The following is a 6,328-nucleotide window of genomic DNA, read 5'->3' on the forward strand; positions in this document are numbered from 1 at the left end:
AATTGACTGACAATTCGTCCTCAAACTTTTTATGAAGAAACAAAGCTTCCAAATCGGTGGCAAAGTGTGTAAAGCACGGAAGTGACTAAAATGAAAAATGTTAAATGTTTAGTTTGTGTATAACATTGATCAATAAATCAATTTTACAAAATTTCCGTTTATATTTGATTTCACCTCGTATATTCAATAAAAAATTCATCATCGTTTACCACGTCAAAATATCACAATGTTGTCGCATTACCTTTGACTTTTAATTAATTTTGACGTTAATTTATAGAAAACTTCTATTGTAAATAAAATAAAATGGAACAAAAATAATGTTTTCAAATATAATTTATTTTAATATTATAGCACATCTATTGCATATATTATAGAAGTGGTACATAATAGTGGTACAATGGTACAAACTAACCAAATCCACGTGTATATACTGAATAATTTCACACCTATCTATGTTCATACGATCATATGTTCATTATATACTCACTTTCAGTTATTTCCACTCTTATCATTCTGTCTTGGCAATTGTTAGCATTGAATTACAACCCCACATTCAGAAAACTTCAATCAGTCACTGTCATTTCCTAAGCTAAGCTGTTAATTTCGATTCTATCTAACAGTTGTTCACGATTCTAAAATTTCTCAATTTCTTCTTCTGTGGGTCTGACTAAATGCTTCTTTCCACATATCTAAACAGTTCTTGCTTGTATATCGATCGTGACCAGCATATATGCAATGATGGACAGACGTAGCCATGTTATTCAGCCATTTGATCTACAATATATCTTTTTTCAGGCCTATTTCTAAAGAAGTAAGTTACATAAAACTCTATTATATATTTCATTTATATTTACCGAATGACAATTTGAATTAGTTCAATTTTTCACATAATATTTTCAAAATTTAATTTACGTTTTACAAGCCATTTCTAATTACAGCCTTTGTCGGATATTTTCCACCAGTATGCTATGGGATAGAGAATTTCCTATAATAATAACTGATTGATACCCCAGGTTCTTTAACAGTCGATTTTCAAACCAGAGCAAAAACATTTTATGATGCATTACCTCATGGTAGCCACCCTTGGACTTGAAGGGAAACACTAACTCTGCTAAAGCAATTAAAACTATTCCTGTTTCCAGCATTAGAAACAATATATCTGAAATGAGCTATTAATAAATATTATGGTTAAAAAACCTAATCAAATGTCATTCTAACATTAGCTTTTGCTGTCTCTTTTAGATACACAAATTGAAAAAACAAATCTTCCTTAATTCTATTATATGCTTTTAAAAATTGTAAAATTAAGAGCAATGTCTGGAAATTAAATTAAAATTCTTTGTAGGTTATCTTTACATTAATATTTTACATACAAAAAATACTCACTATCTTTATACATTTCATAAATTTGATCTCGAATAGAGTTAACATCAAGCTGATCTACACGCTTCGTATGAAGACACTTCTTTTTTTTGGTGAATCCAACATTATATTGTTTTTAATTCTTTCAAAGATTTTACTCACAGTTCCCATACTAATATCCAAAATGGGACTCCTTCAAAAAGAGAAGAAGAACCTAAGAGTGGCAAAAAAATTTATTAGAAAAGTTGGGTTCATCATAAATTCCCATAAATGAAGAATTCGATTCTCAAATAAATACGATAGTTTAGAAGGTACTATGGGTCTCCAATTTACAAAATAATACTAAAAGTAATTCACATGATTCGGGCAACAAATCGCAATCAAAGCCTCGTGGTAGTAATTGTAAATGGTAATAAAATTAATTTTCGTCAAAATGAACTTCCTCCAACAAATTCTGCTTCTTTCTCTCTAAGATCCCGTTAAAAATAAAATAATTCCATTAAGATGCAAGAATCAATGTATAGTGAAGTCATACAGTGGATCAGAACCGTTTGTCGAATGAAGAATGAATTACTTCCTCACAGACTTCTGTCTATCGATCGACCTCTTGGATGAGAGACATGGTATCAATCCACAAAGACAACTATTAATTCATATTGAGATCATAGTAAGACTTTTAATTCATATTATGATTCGAGAGAAAAATCTGAAGAATATAAGGTTATATGATCATCACAAATGGTCATACTCTGAAAAGGATTTATGATGAAGTAAGACCTTTAACTAACTGATTTAGTTACAGTTTTGATAAGAGATTAAAATATATTAATTAATAAGAGAAGAAATTTCAGAAAATGTTAATTACCGACACTTTAGTACCTTAAAATATTTGAATAGAAAATACCTCTCATATTCTGCAAACAGCACATGAGTATCAATCCAATCAATGCCGCATGGCGCATTCTTGATAGTTGATTTCACGTTTTTGTATATATTTTGAAAAAGCATAAAAGTGTAAATGTAAATAACTGTTGAACCTATCCAAACTGTTAAATTAATTTTGATATCAGTGACAGGAAAAAGCCTGTAAGACCACAAATTATATTGGACGGAAATCAAGTTCAAACTCTTAAAGAACTTTCAAACAGCTTAACACTTAACTAATAAACTATTCCTACATACTTACATACGTGGAAAAAGATCCAAAAGGAGGGAAAAATGTCAAAAAAAACGCCATTTTGAAGTGTTTCAACATATTGCGTCAAAACCATATGGATTACTTCACGATACACACCTATATCAAGGTGGAATATTGATGGTCATAAATTCTTCTTATGCATATGGTAAGATCAGCATGGTGTAGTGTATTACAAGCTGGTAGAACAGAATGAATGACGTATTGTTGCGAAAAATATCAGCAATAGCCACTATCTCTTATCTCACAGGTTACAAAGCACAAAATGATGAAGCTCTGATGCACCAGATGTACTCATCGGGCATAGCACCTACTGATTACCACTTGTTCACATCAATGCAGCATGGCACATGGTTTCGAAATGTTAAAGAATAGCACAAAATACATAATTATACACAAACATGAAAACCTTCATAGATATATTCAAATGGCTTTTAATTTTTCACGCTCTCGATTTTTTATCGATATTCATTTAACAAATCCTATGGAAAATTTACGCCAATATTCCAGTCACAGCAGAAAACTAATAAAAGTACCGAAAAAAAGAACCGGACAAATAAGTCACATCCAATTGCAAATTCAATTTGTAATTGCAAACAATTATTTTGGGCGAATTTGAATTCGACCGAACCTAATTCCGCAGACCAGATTATGGGAACGCATAAATTCGCCCGCCAAATTAAATATTCAAAGCTTATTATTGACAAATATCCGTACGAAAAGTCCACTAAAACGACATAATTACCGTCGAAACGAATATTTTAATACTGAATAATTCAGTTTTAATTAATGGTTAATAAATTATTAGCGGCATTAATTAAATTTATAGGGAATTTGAACGTGAAATTGTTTCCCCGTTACCCCTCCCCGTCATCCAGTCACCCTAAATTGACTGCAGATTATATGATAACTTGTTAATATTTCTTCGTTGAAGAATCTGCCCACGAGCTGTTGACGATATTCAATTTATATCAATTTTCCTTTCGATTATATTCATTTAAAATGTATAAGGTTCCGGTAATGGTTTAATTATAAATATAATTAAAGTATTTTCAAAATCGACTTCTTCACATCACCAAAAATAAACAATTAAATATCATATAGCAACAATTTTTATTATCATTTACCTTTAATGATCATAATAGCTCTGTTTTTACCCTAATGTTCATGATACACCCTGTATGAAATGTTTTCCCAAGTTTTAGTGACGCCAAATTCCAATAGTCTATGGCTAAACAACTGAGCTTACCCAGTTTACTTTTGGTGGCCATGCGCCCTCTACTGCAAGCTTTTTGGCCTTTTTTGGACTAACTCCCTAAAATACGATGTTTGTGCTACGAATATACGGACTAGAAAAGTTTAATAAAGCATAGATAAACATCCTAATTCTAGTCTATGGCTATGAGACTTTGAGTGAAACAAATCCTGCATAAAGTGGAAACGAAACTAAGCTGGTGTAGGTGTCCTATTTTATCTATTTAATGACTCATAGAGATTAGAAGGCCAACTTTAGACTCTAGGTGATTTGTTTCATTGCCAGTTCATTATATTGCTGCCAAGAGAACACTAAAAATAATTGAATAAATCATAACGAAATGGTAAAGTAGAGCTAGAACTGATCACTTTGTTCAAGATTTATTAGTTATTTCAATGGTAATAGACTACTAACTGGTAACAGAACTAGTATAACGTATTATGAAAATAAAACGTATATGTACATTAATACATTAAAACAACTTCTATCAAATAAAAAACAAAAAATGATTTATTAAACTTGTTAAATTGGCATTGATTAGTACCCGTTAGTTCTTAAATTCGTTTTGAAGAACGTAAGATAAAAAACTATAATTCAGAATCGGTAAAGCTTTAGGCACTGACAGATCAATTGAATAGTTCCCGGGTTGACCCATAGATGGCGCTACTAGAATTAAATCCATATGTTTTTTAGTTAGCCCTAACCCTCAAAAGATGTCTGCATAAATTTAACAGCTGTCGGGTCATTAGTTTCTAAATTATAGCATTTTGAGTGAAGCACCTTTTGTTATTGTGAAAAAAATGGATAAAAAAGAATTTCGCGTGTTGATAAAATATTTCTTTTTGAAGGAGAAAAATTACACTTGAAGCAAAAGCTTGGCTTGATGTCAAGTTTCCGGACACTACCGCAGGAAAATCAACCCTCAAGGATTGCTATGCTAAGTTTAGACATGATGAAATGAGCACCGAAGACGGTGAACACAGTGGGAGCTCAAAAGAGGTGGTTACCGACGAAATTCATTAAGAAAATCCACAAAATGATTTTAAATGACAGTAAATTGAAACTGAATGAAATAGCAGACACCCTAAAGATATCAACTGAACATGTATATCATATCATTCACGAATATTTGGGTATGAGAAAGCTTTGTGCAAAGTGGGTGCCGCGCGAGCTCACTTTTGACCAAAACCAACGACTTGATGATTCAGAGCAGTGTTTGAAGATGATCAAACGTAATAAACCCTAATTTCTGCGTCGATATGTGACAATGGATGAAACATGGCTCCATCATTTCACTCCGAAGTCCAAGCGACAGTCATCCAAGTGGAACTGCACCCCATGAACCCGCTCCAACGCGTGGGCAACGCAACAGTCGGCTGGCAAGGTTAAGGCGTCTTTATTTTGGGATGCGCATGGAATAATTTTCATTGACTACCTTGAAATAGGTAGTACCATCAATAGCGACTATTACATAGCCTTATTGGACCGTTTGAAGGACGAAATCGCCAAAAACGGCCGCATCTGAATAAAAAGAAAGTGTTGATTCACCAAGACAATGCACCGTGTCACAAGTCAGTGAAAGCGATGGTAAAAATCCATAAATTGAGCTTGAAATTACTTCTTCATCCACCGTATTCTCCAGATCTGAAGACCAAAGCTTTCAATTAAGCTGTTATCTAGTATATTAAAGAAATAAGAATGTACACGTATGGAAAAACATCTGAACGTGAATTACTGAGAGATATTTAATTTAATGTTAAGCTATATTTTACCACATCAAGTTTGCGATTAATTTAAATAACGATTATACGCTGAGAACCGACTAATAACGAAGAATTAAACGGGCAAATAGAAACCCGATAGCGTACACGAATAGACGAGAATATGGAGCAGCAAGCGGGTCCGTTATTCAGATAATCGGACGTACCGGCCAACTAAATTGATTGGATCATCCCGAGATATCAAAATAAGAAAGAAAACATGCCCAGAACCATTCGGCTCTATGGGCCGATAGGGTTACGGTTTCCAGTTGTTAGGCCTGGCCGTCGATTAGAATGAGCGAGGTCCATTAGCCGCCTATCTGAAATATTGCAATTTTCGATTATGTGCGTGTGTTGGGAAGTGTGTGCGTTTGCTTCTTTACGATCCGGAGATGTTACGAATGCCATGTGGGGCACCTATTTGAAATGAATCTCGTGTTAATTCTGATAAATTAGATCAGGTATGTTAGGTCGTTGTTTTATTGAACGGGTAATGAATATCATTACAGTATAATCCAGTAAATATTTCTCTTAATTGCAGTTAAAAATTTTTAAAAATACTAAAATTTTAATAAGAAGTCTGGCATTTCCTCTTCATTCGAATAATAAAATGAAAATTTAAGAATTTTATCTTACATTAGATATGTTCAGTACAATCTTAATTTACAAATTAATTTATTATTAGTGACATTGTTTTACTTAACACAAATATTTACTCAGCATAAATGTACCCATCTGTATATTAAAAATATTGTT

The sequence above is a fragment of the Rhynchophorus ferrugineus genome, unplaced genomic scaffold (assembly GCF_030347505.1).
Source record: "Rhynchophorus ferrugineus isolate W39M unplaced genomic scaffold, kcgeb_rfMv2 rfM3, whole genome shotgun sequence".
Lineage (NCBI taxonomy): Eukaryota > Metazoa > Arthropoda > Insecta > Coleoptera > Curculionidae > Rhynchophorus > Rhynchophorus ferrugineus.